The following is an 18,694-nucleotide window of genomic DNA, read 5'->3' as shown; positions in this document are numbered from 1 at the left end:
AGTGTGTGTGTGTGTGCATATACAGTGTGTGTGTATATACAGTATGTGTGTGTGTATATACAGTGTGTGTGTGTGTGTGTGTGTATATACAGTGTGTGTGTGTGTATATACAGTGTGTGTGTATATACAGTGTGTGTGTGTGTGTGTGTATATACAGTGTGTGAGTGTGTGTGTGTGTGTATATACAGTGTGTGTGTGCGCGTATATACAGTGTGTGTGTGTGCGTATATACAGTGTGTGTGTGTGTGAGAGTGTGTGTGTGTGAGTGTGTGTGTGTGTGTGTGTGTGTGTGAGTGTGAGTGTGTGTGAGTGTGTGTGTACAGAAATTATGATTATTAGTCTGCGCAACATGTGAAAAAAATAATTGGGGAAAAAAAAGTGAGGGGGTGATGAGATTGCTTTTTTCCCTCTTGCCTAGTCTGTGTGCCGTCCGTATCATCCGCAAACCGCATGTGACCGGATCCTGTGGATTAAATGTACAGCGCATGCAACCGTTATTTTACCGGATCCTTCTGCAGCGGGACACAGAATTTATCGGCCGGCACTGGAGTTAGCTGACTCCTGATCTCACAGCCCGCACACGCTGCGATGGTTGCAGGTGGGCTCATTCACATGACCGTTCCGTTTGTCCTGGTCAGTTCCTGTTTTTTTGCGGACCCACAGACAGGACCATCTTTTCAATGTCTTTTGTGTAGGATCGGATGGTACACGGTAGCACTTCCATGTGCATCTGATCCTACAAAAAAAAAACACATCGGATGCCGTATGTCCGCTCCGTTATTATGGAACATGTCCTATTCTGTTCCGTAATAACGAACCGTGACAATACAAGTCAATGGGTCCGCAAAATTCCCGGAAGCAACACGGAAGCACTTCCATGTGACTTCCGTTGGGTGCCCGTGCAGTCAGTGTCCCGCTCCAGCCCCAGCCCCGCGGCTGCCCGCTCAGCAGTGTCAGCAGCGGCCCGCACTGCAGTGTCAGCAGCCGCGGGGATGACAAGCGCTAACGTCAAGAGGTTAGTAAGTTCATTACCTACGGTGATGAAGTCCTGCCCTCCTGACGTCAGCGGTCGTCACTGCTTTCTATGCCCGCCGCTTGTCACATCACCTCTCGCTGTCGACCCGAGACTGTGACTAGTGCTGACGTCACGGGCCGCTCGCGATACTTGGTTTGTGAAGGCGGCGGTCATTGAACTCGGTGACAGCGCTGCTGTCAGGAGTTCAGCGATCGTCGCAGGTAATATACCTCGCTAACCTCCTGATAGCAGCACTCGTCATGCCCTGCAGTGACCTGGGCTGACCTATTGATGTTAGCTCAGGTCACTGCACGGCTCTCCCAGCCAATGGGGAACATTCTGTTCTTCATTGACTGGGACATTGACTATGGTATGGATCATCGTGGGACCCCCTTGTATTACACCAGACCTGGATTTGTTTTTCTTTCTAATAAATTGGTGAAAGAGGGAATGTGTTGGGGAGTGTTTTTTCAAATAAAAATGTGTTTGTTGTCTTTTTTTTTTTTATTACTGCCTAGGTTTGTGATGTCGGATATCTGATACACGCCTGACATCACTAACTCCAAGGCTTGATGCCAGGTGACATTCCACATCTGGTATTAACCCCATATATTACCCCGTTTGCCACCGCACCAGGGCAACGGGATGAGATGGCGCGAAGCACCAGGATGCGCTACTTCTGGGGCGGCTGCAGCCTGCTATTTTTAGGCTGGGGAGTGTCCAATAACTGTGAACCTCCCTAGTCTGAGAATACCAGACCACAGCTGTCCGCTTTACCTTGGCTGGTGATCCAATTTTGGGGGACCCCGTGTTTTTTGTTTTAAATTATTTATTTAATTTAAAATAACAGTGTGGGGTTCCCTCTGTTTTGAATTACCAGCCAAGGTGAAGCTGCCAGCTGTGGTTTGCAGGATGCAGCCGTTTGCTTTACCCTAGCAAAAGATAGGGATGCCCTACAAAAGATAGGGGGACCGCATGTCATTTTTTTTTATTATTTATTTATTTTTTGGCTAAATACAAGGCTAAGCACCCCTTAGTGCCACATGAAAGTCACAAAAGGGTGCCAGCTTAGAATATGCAGGGGGTAAGACATTATATATGTATTTCTTATCTATCTATCTATCTATCCAGCCCTCCATTCATTCATTCATTCATCCCTCTATCCCTCTGTCTCTATATCTATCTATTCATCTCTATATCTACTCATCTATTTATCTTTCTTGCTGCTTCCGTTTTTTGCGGTCCGCAAAATAAACGGAAGGCACGCAGATGTCACACGGATACCACTAGGATGCATCCATGAAAAAAAGGACCGTTTTTTGTGGCCCGCAAAAACAGAACGGTCATGTGAATGTAGCCTTAACAGCAGTCACTGCCTGCTGCCGATCACATGTGACTGTGTGCGGGCTGTGTGTACAGGAGTTCAGCTGAGTTCAGATCAGCTGACTCAAGTGTCGGCCGATTAGGCTGGGGCCACACGGGGATTACTGCGATCCCCTCACATTACTCTCAGCTCACGCTCAGTACAGCAGAGCTGAGTGTCATGCGTGTGTCCCTGCGACTGAGGTCCGACTGTGCAAGCAGACCTCATCTGCGGGGGCGGACCGGCACTCGAGTAATGGGCCAGCACTGAGGAGGGGTGGGAGGGATTTCTCTCCCTCTTTCCTCCATAGTCCACCGATGTACCACAAGTGCAATGCGATTTTTCTCTCACCACTTACACTTGAATGGGTAAAAGAGAGAGTCTTGCATTACAGTTGTAGCATGCTGCGATTGTTTTCTCGGTCCAATTAGAGCGGAGAAAATAATCGCTCATGTGCACTAACACACAGGCTAATATTGGTCCGAGTGGAATGCGATGTTTAATCACACTCCACTCGCACTATTTTTCTCGCCGTGTGGCTTAGACCTTACTTGTTCTATGTCCCCCTGCATCCATCGCAGCGTGTGCAGGCTGGAGTTCAGCTGAGTTCAGATCAGCTGACTCCAGTGCTGGACTGAACTCTGCTGACCTCACAGCCCGTACACGCTGCAATGGATGCAGGGGGACACAGAACAAGTAATTGGCAGACACTGTAGTCATCTGATTACTTCGGATGAATTGAGCAGTAAAATGCTTTGGTGCTCGATGGGCGAAGCCCATGTCGATTTTTTTTTTTTTTTAAATTCATTAAAAATAAAAAATAAAAAAAAAATCACATTGTTTGTGGGCACCTTCTGCATTTTCTATTGTTAAGTGTACCCCAAGCAGCTACTGGCTGCTAACCCCCGCTTCTTGGTGTTACTTTCACTGGCAATAGAAAAACACGGAAGCATTTTTTTTTATAAAGGTTTTTGCCTGAAAACTGTTTTAAAAAAATGAAGTGGGCTTCGCCATATTTTTGTTTGCTAGCCAGGTACAGCAGGCAGCTATGGGCTGCCCCCAACCCCCAGCTGCCTATTTGTACCCGGCTGGGAACCAAAAATATAGAGAAGCCCTTTTTTTTTTATTTCATGAATTTCATGAAATAATTAAAAAAAAAATGACATAGGCTTCGCCGAATTTTTGAGTCCAGCCAGGTACAACTAGGCAGCTGGGGATTGGAATCCGCAGTGAAGGGTGCCCAAACTTTCTGGGCCCCCCGCTGCGAATTGCAGTCCACAGCCGCCCCAGAAAATGACGCTTTCATAGAAGCGCCATCTTCTGGCGCTGTATCCAACTCTTCCAGTGGCCCTGGTGGCAGGTGGCACGCTGGGTAATAAGGGGTTAATACCAGCTATGTTTTACCAGCTGGTATAAAGCCCGAGATTCTTAATGTCAGGCCAAGTTTGACCTGGCCATTAAGAATCTCCAATAAAGGGTTTAAAAAAAAAAAAAAAAGACCACACAGAGAAAAATACTTTATTAGAAATAAATACACAGACACAGTAGGGACTCCATGTTTATTACTCCCTCTCACCCCTCCACGATGGAGAGATTTCTGTACTGACCATGCCAGGAGAGAGCGAGGCAAAAGAGAGAGAGCGAGGGGGGGAGGAAAAGAGAGCGAGGGGGGGAGGAAAAGAGAGCGAGGGGGGGAGGAAAAGAGAGCGAGGTAGGGAGGAAAAGAGAGCGAGGGGGGAGGAAAAGAGAGCGAGGGGGGAGGAAAAGAGAGCAAGGGGGGGAGGAAAAGAGAGCGCGGGGGGAGGAAAAGAGAGCGCGGGGGGAGGAAAAGATAGCGCGGGGGGAGGAAAAGAGAGCACGGGGGGAGGAAAAGAGAGCAAGGGGGGGGTAGCAAAAGAGAGCGAGGTGGGGAGGAAAAGAGAGCAAGGGGGGAGGAAAAGAGAGCACGGGGGGGAGGAAAGGAGAGCGCGGGGGGGAGGAAAAGAGAGCGCGGGGGGAGGAAAAGATAGCGTGGGGGGAGGAAAAGAGAGCACGGGGGAGGAAAAGAGAGCACGGGGGGAGAAAAAGAGAGCGCGGGGGGAGGAAAAGAGAGCGTGGGGGGAGGAAAAGAGAGCGCAGGGGGGGAGGAAAAGAGAGCGCGGGGGGAGGAAAAGAGAGCGCGGGGGAGGAGGAAAAGAGAGTGTGGGGGGGAGGAAAAGAGAACGCGGGGGGAGGAAAAGAGCGAGGGGTGGAAGAGAGCGAGGGGGGAAGAGAGCGAGGGGGGCAAGAGAGCGAGGGGGGAAGAAAGCGAGGGGGGGAAGAGAGCGAGGGGGGGAAGAGAGCGAGGGGGGAAGAGAGCAAGGGGGGGAAGAGAGCAAGGGGGGGAAGAGAGCAAGGGGGGAAGAGAGCGAGGGGGGAAGAGAGCGAGGGGGGGAGAGAGTGAGGGGGGAAGAGAGCGAGGGGGGGAAGAGAGCGAGGGGGGGGAGAGAGCGAGGGGGAGAGAGCGAGGGGGGAGAGAGCGAGGGGGGGAAGAGAGCGAGGGGGGGAAGAGAGCGAGGGGGGGAAGATTGCGAGGGGGGAAGAGAGCGAGGGGGAAGAGAGCGAGGGGGAAGAGAGCGAGGGGGTGAAGAGAGCGAGGGGGGGAAGAGAGCGAGGGGGGGAAGAGAGCGACGGGGGAAGAGAGCAAGGGGAGGAGAGAGCAAGGGGGGAAGAGAGCGAGGGAGGGGAAGAAAGCAAGGGGTGGGGAGAGAGCGAGGGGCGGGAGAGAGTGAGGGGGGGAGAGAGCGAGGGGGGAGAAGAGAGCGAGGGGGGGAAGAGAGCGAGGGAAAAGAGAGGGGAGAGGAGGGAGGGATAAGAGGGGGCAGAGAAGAGGGGGAAGAGGGGAGGGGGAGAAGAGTGGGGGGAGAGAAGAGAGTGGGGAAAGAAGGGGGGGCAGAGGTGCTCTGTCACCAACTGTCTCCACTCTGTGACTTGTGGTGCAGGTGACAGAGTGCAGACAGTTGGTCCCATGCAGCAGGACAGATGTCATAGCACAGCGGTGACATGCCTGTCAGTGTCTTGCTGCATCCTGCAGTGCTGCTGGGAGGAGCACGTGATCACACTGCCCGACACCGGCTGCTCTCCTGACATCGCAGCAGAGCGGGCGGGTGGGGAGTGTGATCAGATACTTACGTGCAGGGGGGATTCAGCTGAAGAACCCCCCCCCGTACTGCACACTGGCGCCCCGTGCCTCACCATCTGCAGGACGCTTAGCCGGCTCCACACTGACGTCCTCCGGCTCCTCCCCTCGATGCTGGGCTGTGATGTGCGGTAGTCACCGCTCACAGCCCTGTCACTCAATCTGAGTGGTGCCAGCCTCCTCTGACGTACCCGACGAGTTTGAGAGCCCGGAAATGCCGGGACGTCAGAGGATGCTGGCGGCCACAGCTCCAGGGGGTCATGTGACCGGCACTGAGCGTGCAGGATAGCGCCGCTCAGTGCCAGAACTGGAAACAGAAGGCAATGGAGAAAACGCCTAGAATGGTAAGTAGAACTCCTACAGAAAATAAAAAAAATGGGTGAACCACCCCTTTAATTAAAAGAATACTCTGTAATCATAATAACCGGTGCAATCATAATTCAAGGTATTATTAACAAACAATGATTACCATATAAAGAAAACGTAAAACAGATTGCAAAAATTGTTTTTATTTTGCTGTACATTGATTTTTTCCAGTGAATTAAATAGTAAAATGAACTCGCCCTTCATAAAACAAGCCTCTATATGTCTACATTGATGGAAAATTAAATTAAGTTTTTGAAGGAATAAGAAAAATAAAAAAGAAAGCTAATGCAACAGAAAATTATCTGGTCAGTAAGGAGGGCCAGTAAATTACAGAGGGCAATGCCAGCTTTTCCTTTCACCACCTCTCCTGCTTCCTTCTTGTCTATTAAGTAAAACCAGAATGTTAATGGGACAAATGATGTAAATCACAGACCACATATGGCAGTGCTGCTTCATATGTGCCCCGACAACATAAATTACATCTCTTGGCTGATAGCTGTTTCTACTGAGTAGATGCATGATCATTGTACCCATAACTAAATACTTAAAGGGAACCTGTAAGGTCCAAAATACACCCAGAACCACAAGCATTTCTGGGTGCATATTTCTAATCCCTGCCCAACTGTCCTAGCATCTAGTAGTACACATAAAGAGATCTTTAGAAAAAGTATTTATAAAGATTCTTTATGATATGCTAATGACCGCAGGGACTAGTTGCAAGGGCATTATTTCCCCCAACTAATTCGCCCTCTTTGCCCACAGGGGCGTGCTAATATGCTATTTATGCCCTTTGCTCAGCATTATCAGCTGTAACATGCATTCCTGTGTCCATTGTCACCACCTCAGAAGCCGGATTTAGGCTCAGCGTGCATGATCAGAAGTCGCCCTCTTCCAGTAATGCTCACTATGAAGCCGGGTGTACACGTCCCGGCTTCGGAGAAGTCTAGTGGGCATGAACGAAGTGCCAGGGACTTTTGATCATGCTGTGATCTCAGGCTTTACCTTCCTCTCCTAGTTAGCTGTTTTTTCCTCCAGTTCATGCGTGCTACCCCAGACAGTGCCACATGTAGTCAGCAGGCTGCCACTGCTGCTGTGTTTATGTGTCTTTTTATGGGTCTTCATATTGCTAGCATGTTCTACGTTTTTCCATAAAAGTCATTCAAATTCTACAGACACAATACACATTGTGGTAACAGTAATATTGATGTTATTCCTTCACAGTATGGTGTTATGAATTATTTAGTAACAACATATTATTTAATCGCTGTATGGTACCTATATTTGGTAATCTTATGTATTATTATTTAATATATGGAAATTTTGATACAAAATATTACAGCTTTTTCACAGTATTGTTTTCTTGGGGAGCATTTTCCACACTACTGATCAACAGGCAGCAATAATTTGTATAAATGTTTTCATGGGTGGGGTAAATGAAAATCCACCACACTCTCCCAACATTTGCAAATTTAACGTTCCTACACTATAACAAAATAAAAAGTTTCATTCTTCACTCCCTGTCACGTGGAAATTTATTCAAATCTACAAAATTCGAGGCCATGTGCTCCCAGTTAACACTTCCCAAAGGGTCCTCTCACAAATTTATAACTTGCTACTGACTCAAAATACCCCTAACAGAAAGGCTTTTGTGACTTGCTGGGAGATGGACCTGGGCATCACATTTTCGGACTCTCAAATTAATCTCATACAGTATATGATCTTTAATTCAAGAAAACTCATACAAAGTGATCACCCATTGGTACACAACCCCATCTCAATCACACAAATGGTACCCATCCTCTTCTTCTATGTGCTGGAGGTTCGAAACTGAAGAAGGGTCATATTTTCATACTCTGCTTTTTCTGGTGCAATTTCTCGATGCTCATCTCTTGTCTCACACACTCTCAAGTCCAACTAACCCCAGAAGAGGCGTTAAGGCAGCGTTACACGCTACGATTTATCTGACGATATGTTGTCAAGGTTACAGATTCCATGATGCACATTCTGTAGAGGGAGAGAAAAAGCGCAATAGGGTCTTACCCGATTTACAGGGCAAAAGGAAAAAAGCAATGCACTCACCTGGCTGGGTTGTGCCAGTCACAACCCCTTTCAAGACGTGGATGAGTGCTTGGGTAGTTCAGCAGCGGCCCCGTGTCAGAGCAAAGGTATCAAAGTGAAGACTGGAGAAAAACGGGTTTAATGCCGCGCTAGAAAACCACGAGCATGGATATAAATAAATTGTCCTTTTGTTGGAATGATCTAAATAAAAGGACAATTTATTTATATCCATGCTCGTGGTTTTCTAGCGCGGCTTTAAACCCGTTTTTCCCCAGTCTTCACTATGACGCACATTCGGCATGGTTAGCGACGTCATTGCGTATGACACTTACGTGCGACTCCGAACGATCGCAAATAGGTTGAAAATCGTTGATCGTTGACACGTCGTTCACTTTCAAAATATTGTTCATCGTTTGGAACGCAGCAGACATATTGGTACGTTTGACAGCCTGCAAACGACGAACAACATTCACACGACTGCCTTGGTCAAACAAAATGTCACTGAACGATTTTGCGTTGCTTGTGCGATCGTTACATGTGACCACTAATAAACGACCTATGTGCAATCTCGGCAAATCGTAACTACGATCTGGGCGTGTCACGTCGTACATGAGATCATTAGATAAATCGTAGCGTGAAAAGCGGCCTTTACTCCACTGTTCCATTTGGCCAGCTAATAAACCCTTGTCTGAGTTGGTAGCATTCAATATGGCTGCTGGTAAACTTTTAATTCCCTCTCACTGTCTGACGCCCAACATACCATCCAAGAAGCAAATTCTAAATAAAATCGACCTCCTGTGTTGTACCAAGGAATTAGCCTCTCTTGCACAACACAACCTGGCTTCCTTCTGGAAGATCTGGTGCCCCTCGATGGCATATAGAGAATTTCCGAAATTTATATCTGCAATTTCCGCAGTGCCTGCAATGGGCAATATTTCCCCTCACTGGTAGACTCCGTGACACTTCTAGGGACCGTTGCATGCTTTCACATTTCTCCTAGCATTATTTCTCTAGAGCTACCTGAGCTGAATCATCCCCCTTCCCGCTTACCCCCCACCTTCCCTTATCTCCTGTTTCGGGGGGCTGTCTGATAATACAACCCAAAGGAATATCAGACAGTCAGGGTCCATCGTGCAAAGACTCTGCTGCTGACTATGGCAGAGGATAAGGGGTATATAAGTGTGCCACTGTAAATAGTATTAGCACAAGTGCAGAGTGCAATACCTCTGTTAAACTCACAGAGGAATATAATTAGGAAATAAAGCAATTCCTCTCTTGCTTGGAGGGTGTGTGGTATGATCTCTGTTAATGGTCACAGAGACAAAAGCAGTGAGTGTGAAATGGCACCTACCTAGGTCCGTTCCTCTAGCGGTGTCAGGAGACGGACAGCAGCGTAAGCCGCACAGAGCTCCTACCTGCGTTCGCTCCACTAGTGTGTGAGGACACGAACCACTAGATTTGGCACCTGCCTAGGTCCGCTCCACTAGTGGTGCAAAAGAGACAGACAGCAGCATAAGCCGCACAAAGCTCCTACCTATGTTCCCTCCCCTAGTGTGTGAGGATACGAACAACTGCCAGATGCAGTATAAGGAACGTTGCCCTAGCGGCAACATCCACCTACAAGTAGAATCACAAGGCCCAGCCGGACCATGTGCCTCAGGCACCTGCCTATGTCTGCTCCACTAAGATGTAAGGATACGGATCGCAGCCAAAGCTGTAAGATATAAGAACGCTACCCTGCCGGTAGTGCTCACCTAGCATAGACAGAGAGATGCCTAGAGGGACGTGCACAGAGCGTCTACTCTCATGCATGAACCAAGAGGACTGAGCGCCGGGCGGCGTGCGTCAGGGTCTTATATAGACTCTGTGCCTCATCCAAGATGGAGGACACCAGAGCCAATCCGCTGCCAGAACGACAGCAATGACGTCACGCTGGCCTATCCCCGAGCAAAGCGTCACAAGCACATGACCAGCGACCAATCGGCATAGAAGGTGTCAGAGACATGTGACCTCGTGTCAGCGATGATGTCACCCGCACATGTGCAATGTCTCCAAGATAGGACTTAGTCTCCAGCGCTTGCACATGTGCAGTACCAAGAAATCCGAACATAGTCTCCAGTGCCACAGCAACCGTAACATCTCCCCTGTTATTAAATATGCCTACTTTCAACATTGTTACTTTTTCTTTTGTTCTCTCTTTAGCCTACAGGTGGCCCCCTTTCTACTAAATGTTTAGCCACTATCTTCCCAATTTCTACATCAAATTCTGACCGGTCCTTTGTCATTACAGTTGATGTTAGTTTGCATATCTCATCATCAATTGGCTGTGTTACGCCTCTATTCCCACATAATCTAATAGTAACTGCTACCTGTATGCTTAATTTTGTTTCTTACATATATTGTTATCCTTTATGTACAACCCTCTGGGTTGTTATGTTATCTTTATATGAAAAATTAAATAAAACATTGAAAAGAAAAAAAATTCCACCACACACAATAAATGAATTCAAATGTAGAACCGTTTATTGAAAGCACTCAAGATACAGAAAAAATAATTTTCTTTAAGTGACAAAAATAAACTAACATTTCGACCATCCTTGTCTTAGTCATAGGGCGGCTTTGCACGTTGCGACATCGCACGTGCGATGTCGGTGGGATCAAATTGAAAGTGACGCACTTCCGGCGTCATTTTCGACATCGTGCTGTGTAAATGCTAGATGATACGATGAACGAGCGCAAAAACGTCGTTATCGTATCATCGTTGCATTCACCGACATTTCCATAATGCCGGTGCCGTGACAGGTACGATGTTGTTCCTCGTTCCTGCGGCAGCACACATCGCTGTGTGTGAAGCCGCAGGAGCGAGGAACATCTCCTTACCTGCCGCCGGCGGCTATGCGGAAGGACGGAGTTGGGCGGGATGTTTACATCCTGTCCATCTCCGCCCCTCCGCCGCTATTGGCCGCCTGCCGTGTGACGTCGCTATGACGCCGCACGACCCACCCCCTTAGGAAGGAGGCGGGTCGTCGGGCAGAGCGACGGTCGCAGGCCAGGTGAGTGCATGTGAAGCTGGCGTAGCGATAATTTTTTCTAAGCCAGCTATCACACGATATCGTACCTGCGACGGGGGCGAGGACTATCGCGTGCAACATCGCAGCATCAGCTTGCGATGTCGCAACGTGCAAAGCCCGCCATACAGTTGCTTATGTATAGTAAAAGGAAAGAGATACCAGGAAAAGGCTCAACTGACCAGGGCCGTATAGGTAGATATACCACAGATATGCCAGCACTCCCAAACTATGGCACTATACTTCAATCATGGGTGGGGTTGCTTGCATCATTGTGCCATCATTTGTTAATTTAATATTTGCTTGCTGATATGGCACAATCCTATTTTGCAGCACTATGCAGACATCATCCCTGTCATCATTGGAGCACACAATCTAAACTCCCTTTCAGTATGTTTTTGGAGTGTGGGAAGAAGATCAAGAAAACATGAGGAGAACATATACATTTCTTGCAGATGTTGTTCTTGGTGAGATTTGAGCCTAGAAACCCAGCTCTGCAAAGCAACAGTGCTAACTACTGAGCCACTATGCTGCCCTCTATAGCATCACAATTACTGGTAAAGAATAATTTTATCAGTGATCATTGCTAGGGGCGAGTGGATCGAGTTCCACATTAACTTAAACACTGTAAGATACAATTTGTGATTTGCACAAAAAAACTTTGCCCAGTAACATTTCACCATTGAACAGTAGAAAAAATTTGGACCCCCTCCCCCCGGCACTCAGGGTACAAGATGATTACACTGAACCTTGGCTCTTTCCCTCAGCACCCAGCTTTCCACGTTCTGATATCCATCTTGTCCTCAGCGTCCATGTTTCCAATGTTCTGCTATACATCCTTCTCATCCTTCTTTGCCCTTGATATCAGAACATGGGAAAGCTGGGTGCTGAGGAAAAGATGTATAGCAAAACATGGGAAAGTTGAGTAATAGGAGAAAGATGTATAGCAGAGTATGGGAAAGCTGGGTGCTGAGGACAAGATGGATATCAGAATATAGGAAATCTGGGTGCTGAGAGATATCAGAGCATGGGAAAGCTGAGCGCCGAGGGAAAGATGTATTGTAGAGCATGGGAAAGCTGGGTGCTGCGGGGAAGATGTAAAGCAGAGCATGGGAAAGTTAGGTGCTGAGGGAAAGAGCCTCTTTCCCTTAGCACCCAGCTTTCCCATCCTTATATATTTGTCCCCCATCCTGGTGTATAGCCGCATCCATTGTTTTGCTGTATATTATATTTGTGATAAAAACAACATCAAAGATTTATAAATTTTGCATACAAAAAAGGTAGTTGTTTTTTTAATGGTACATGAGTTTTAGTATTTTTAAGAGGGTTTCTTTGGAACTTTAAGCATTAATGATTTTTAGTATATGTCTGTACACATTCACACAAATTTAGACATATACACTAGATTTATTTTTATATACTGTATATGTCTGCATTTTGTACACACTGTATACACAAAAGAAATAAAGTTAAATGTCTAACAAAACTCCATGAAGATGAGGAGACCCGGCCATCATGACAGGACAGCGGTGAGGCAAGATGTATCAACTACAAATCAGTGGGAGAGGGGCAGGAGAGTGCAGCAAATAGGAAGATAGAAGAGGGGAGTGGGGCTTGAGACATCATTCAGGGAGCTCCAGTACTCACTTCAGGTCGCATTGTGCTTCTCTGAAGCCTCCCCTCCTGCTAGTGCCGACAACTGAGTGATGGTGGTGCAGGAGAGGGGGACAACATCTTCTCAGAAGTTTTGTCTACTTCTGCAGTGCAGTGCAGGGGGTGGCTGTGCTGAGGAGGATAGGCAAATGCTCAGCATTTCTCCCCTTTTTCTTATGGAGGGGGAAGGACAGAGTTGAATGCTGGAGGAGAGATTGTCAGAGTCAGGGGCTCAGCGTGGAATCCACAGATTTCCTGATGGACTGGACACCATCGCCCAGCAGATGCACAAAGCTGACAGCTGGTCATCACTGTGCTGCTGTTACTGCTCTCCTCGTCCATAAGCCTGCCCATGTCTCAGCAGCAGCTTTAGTGGAAAGAGGTGGGTGGGATTATGGGCGTGGGGAGCAGTGAATATGGATTTTCTTAAGTAGCCGTGACATGTGTTAGCTCCAGAGCTGGCTGCTGCCTCCTGTGATGCTACAATTTGCAGCGCAGGCACCCAGATAGATCTCTGCTGCAATACTTTTCAGTTGGATGTCCACACACAAATTTACAGCCAGCTGAAGCAGGCGCTGAGTTCCTCGGGCCCCTTGAACACTTGGGCCCGGTTGCAGTGGCGTTGCAGTGCAGTTTCCAGTCAAGCACAGGCGGGTGCACGACTGGTATAATGTATGACAGAGCTGAATTCCATCTCCAGATTCACCAGGTAAAAAAGATCATATTGTATTAATATGTATTTCTCTTGTGGGAGGTGTCTCTCTCATCCCCTTTCCAGTATTGAGATCTACACAAATATATTAACCAAAAATCCAATTTCTGGGGAAAATTTGGAAAAATGGGAGACTCATATTTCAAATGATTTGCTCATTTCTTATCACCTACATTAAAAGTTATGTCTGGTCACAAGATATTAATTACCCGTTTTCAAGAAAATTCATGAATATATGATCGCTGGGAGCTGACACTGCCTCCCAGCAGATCAGCTGCTATTAGTTTCCTCTTTGTCTGGATGTAAACACATTATGTCCATTCTATGTGGTGATAGCTGGCCAGTGGAGCTACTAAAGGTGTGGTCCAGGGCTAAACTTTTCTCCATCTAAATCAGTATTTATGAAATGTCCTACCATTCCTTAACCACATTATCTAACTACTATTAATTTATTTCTCTACATTCTGTCTGAGGACACTTGGTTTGAGAATCCCAGTGCATGCTGGGATACTCAAGGAAAGCATCATTATGGGGCAAAGGCAGCTGCCACAACCTTTGCCCCCTCCCTTAAAAGAAGCATCATCATTGACACTTATTTCCAGGTCTCGTCAGGTCCCTTTTGTGTCCTTGACAACTGTCATTGTGCAATGTGCACAATGACAGCACACTCTATTTGCATCTCAGATCAGCAGAGCTATCAACAGAGCACTGTGTACTGTCAGTTTGCAGTGTCAGAGTACCCAGTGGTGTTCAGAAACCAGCGTCATACCTGCAAGTGACGTCATCCGACACCAGAGATTCTCTCAATGCACAGTGACGATGCAAACTTATGTAATATGACTTTCTCACCTGACTTGTCAATGATCAGAAAACCAGTTTAACTGAACTTCCTATTGAAAACTCAAGCATATGCTATTAAATTCTGAATATGATAGATGGCCTCTATCACCTCAAAACGTATTCACCACATCTGAGAGCGGCATAATGCAGGGGCAGAGAACATGATTCCAGTGATGTGTCACTTATTGGATTGCTACATTACTGCTTTATGTGTTACAGATCTATCATTCTCTGAATTCGGAGCTCTGTATAACCCCACTCAAACCACTGATTGGCAGCTCTCTGTGTATAGGCAGAAAGCAGTACATGGTGTTTGCAGATGAGTAGGGTTATACAGAGCACATGAATATAGAGGACTACATGTTAGCAGGTTTGCTAGTCCTCTGGTTATAATCTCCTGCTGATAAAATAATGATTTTATAAATTCTTAAGCAAGCAAAACTCTAAGGCCCATTTCATACATCCGTCATTTCGCCGGATTGCCAGATCCTCCACACTCCAGTACAGTGTAATATTGTACAATGGCCAAAAAACTATAGTCAGCTCACCCCTCTTCACTCTCAGACTCCAACCGATGCAGGGAACGCCCAGGCCCGGGCGGAAAGACAACTTCAAGAAAGGCAGATATCCAGCATCAAGGAGAGCAGTATATTAAAACTTGCTTTTATTTAGACGAGTAAAAACAGAATGTGGTCCAGTAAGTACAGAGGCACAAGTTTTAAGCGTGTAAACCACGCTTAAAACTTGTGCCTCTGTGCTTACTGGACCACATTCTGTTTTTACTCGTCTAAATAAAAGCAAGTTTTAATATACTGCTCTCCTTGATGCTGGATATCTGCTTTTCTTGAAATTGTACAATGGCATCACAGAAAGCTCCGGTCACATGACAGCATGTGACCGGAGCTTGCCGCGATGCTATTGTAGTGTATTACACTGTACTGGAGTGTGAAGGATCCACCAATCTGGTGAAATGTCGGATGTGTGAAACAGGCCGAAGTGGAACATTACTGGGTATCATTATGCTCTCAAATTAAGTGGAAAAAAGCTCATAACAGATTTTCTTTAATGTTACCAATACCATAATTACTACCATGCTGTATTAACACATGTATAGAATATGACCAGATAATAAATCATAGGTATAAGTTGTTTTTTCAGGAAGCAGTATCTTTTTACAAAAATACCAAAGTATACATTGAGACCTGAATAAACCAGAGTGTCCCATAAAACTCTGAATCATTGATTTTAATTTACCTAAACTGCTTTGTAGTATCTTACAGCTTACTCATTTGTCAACTGGACTTCGATATTTCTATTTAAGGAACTTTCCGTCACTAACTCAGCTTTTAGTCTCTCAAAAAATCATTAATTCTCTTGGCTGAGACTTAAAGAAAGTTTAATCATGCAACATGCTAAAAAGGCTGACACAAGTAGTGGACGTATTGTAGCTGAGTTTTCTAAACCTAAATTTATATGCTTTGATATATTTTCTGTTGAGTGAGTGACAGTGGTGGTTTAGCAGGATTTTTTTGTAACTAAAAGATACAGTATATTTATCTTTTGAGAATCATCTTGTATTTTATGTATTGAGGAATCTCCTGAAAATCTGGAGAGAATATGTGAAAAACTTAGGGGCACTTTGCACACTGCGACATCGCAGGTGCGATGTCGGTGGGGTCAAATTGAAAATGACGCACTTCCGGCATCGCATGCGACATCGCAGTGTGTAAAGGCTGGATGATACGATTACCGAGCGCAAAAGCGTCGTAATCGTATCATCGGTGCAGCGTCGGCGTAATCCATGATTACGCTGACGCGACGGTCCGATGTTGTTCCTCGCTCCTGCGGCAGCACACATCGCTGTGTGTGAAGTCGCAGGAGCGAGGAACGTCTCCTACCGGCCTCACTGCGGCTTCCGTAGGATATGCGGAAGGAAGGAGGTGGGCAGGATGTTTACATCCTGCTCATCTCCGCCCCTCCGCTCTGATTGGCTGCCTTCCGTGTGACGTCGCAGTGACGCCGCACGACCCGCCCCCTTAACAAGGAGGCGGGTCGCCGGCCACAGGGACGTCGCACGGCAGGTGAGTGTGTGTGTGAAGCTGGCGTAGCGATAACTTTCGCTACGCCAGCTATCACCACATATCGCTGCTGCGACGGGGGCGGGCACTATCGCACTCGGCATCGCAGCATCGGCCTGCGATGTCGTAGTGTGCAAAGCCCGCCTAACATTCGTTATCTTGAACCAATTTGAGGCTACAACCCTTATGGTAATCCAGAGCTGACTTCACTGTTTCTTGTCATTAAAAATTAACTTGTCTACAAACACATTCCCAACAAGTGGTGTACTATAATTGCACATATTTCAAGTTACACAAAATTATTGTGTTTTAAGTCAGAATTCTTGCGTAAACTCGTTACTGAATTAGACTCATTGACTTTAACCCCTTAAGGACCAGGCAACTTTCGTTTCTGGCATTTATTTTTGCCACCCCTTATGCCATGAGTCATATTCTTTTTAATTTTTCCTCCAACATTCATGTGTTTTTTGTGGGACAGGGTGTAGTTTTGAATGGCACCATCCATTTTATCACGTCATGCACTAGAAAGTGCGGGGAAGATCTGCAATGGGTCGAAACGTCGTATTTATGGCAGAATAAAGGAATTATTTTTTTTACATAATGTGGATGCCGTTCCTTTGGGTTATATAGTGATCTATAAAACTGTTGCACTAATTACCCCCTTCAGTAAACACTGTAAAAATATAAATATTTTTTTCATCATAAATTGATAACAATGAAAAATCATGATCGCAAATTCAAATGTAAATGAAAATTAAGTTGCTTAAAACGTCATGTCCCACAAAAAAAATAAAACAAATTGCCATACAGCTTCTGTCAGTGGAAAAATAAAAAAGCAACAGCTCTCAGAGTATGGTGATGCAGAAACAATTCCTTTTTCTATAGAATTGTTTTAATTGTGTAAAAGTGGCAAAACATAAAAAAAAGAACTTTGTTATAGCAGAAATTAGGCTGACCCGAAGAATAAAAGTATTTAAATAATTTGACTACATTTTGATTGGTGTAAAAAAAACAATTTGTTGTTTCATGATCATTTTGCCTCAAAAAATTAAAAAAAGAAAAAGAAAAAAAGTTATGTGCCTCAAAATTGTACCAATAAAAATGTCAACTCATCCCGCATAAAAACAAGCAGTTACTGACTCTGTCAAGAGAAATCTAGAAAAATTATAGCTCTCAAAATATGGTGATGCAAAAAGTTTTTTTTGAGGAAAATCAGCATTTTTTAATTTACGATAGTAGCCAAAAATATACTGTAAAAACAATATAAATCTGGTATTGCTGTTATCAGACCAACCTGAAAAATAAAGCCGTCTAATCACTTATATCACATTGTGAGTGGCGGAAAAATTAAGTTAAACTAATTCTTGATGTGCTATTGATTTGTTTATTCTGCAAAAGATTGCAATATGTCTTGGCTCATATTTATCCTGCACTCTACTTTGAGCACATACACAAAGGTTTCAATCTAAATCTCTGAAATATGTAATCTAGATTGAATCATAGATGGAATATTCACTATATAATGCTGAACGCGTCCTTCTGTTTGACGTCAGGATCGAACCCAAAGCTGGGATCGAACCGTTTAGTTGGCCAAATTGCATCCCAGTAAGATCATTCTAGTTGCCTGTAGCCGCTCCAGAAGTAACTGGATTCTCATTTATGATAATTGCATCCCAGTAAGATCAGAGTGCAGAGAGTAAGATCAGAGTGCAGCTTTCAGCATTGAAGTTTCTGAGGTAAAGTGAATGCTACACTCTGATTGGTTGCTATGGACAACTAGACCCTTATCAAGCGTAACCAATAATCTATTTGCTATATAATGTTGAACTAATTTTTCTGGCTAATGCCGAGCTGGTGCGTGCACTGTGGTATGTTCACGTAAACATTGCACTGTGCATGTCCCAGCCGTCACCTTCACCATCCCACAGCATACGTGTCATGCTGAGGAAGGGGAGAGGCGAGGAACTACACACCCACACGAGACATGTTATGGTGAGGGAGGGGAGAGGTGAGGAACAAAGACCCATCACCGCAGCAACCATCCTACATCATCTCTGCCCGCCCTCAGCAGACGCATCATGGTGAAGGAGGAGGCATGCAAGGAATAGGATGCATCAAAGTGGCAACCGCAGAAGAGGAAAGTGGAGCAGCGCATACTGCCAAAGGACAAACAAAGGGAGAAAAAGCAAGGCACTAATGTCCATAATGAATGTTAAATATATAAAGGCATTGTAACAATAAGTAAGAAAATATTGATATATCAATTGAGGCAGAAATATAGGAAATAAATTATTAAATATAAAATACAGCATGTATAAAAAGTGTATAGTGCAATATAATGCATATGAAAATAAGAGCTCCTAAGTACATATTGTTTAGTCATT

This window comes from Anomaloglossus baeobatrachus, chromosome 5 (assembly GCF_048569485.1).
Source record: "Anomaloglossus baeobatrachus isolate aAnoBae1 chromosome 5, aAnoBae1.hap1, whole genome shotgun sequence".
NCBI classification, from domain to species: Eukaryota; Metazoa; Chordata; class Amphibia; order Anura; family Aromobatidae; genus Anomaloglossus; species Anomaloglossus baeobatrachus.
The sequence above is the reverse complement of the archived record's forward strand: the minus strand, read 5'-3'. Positions refer to the sequence as shown.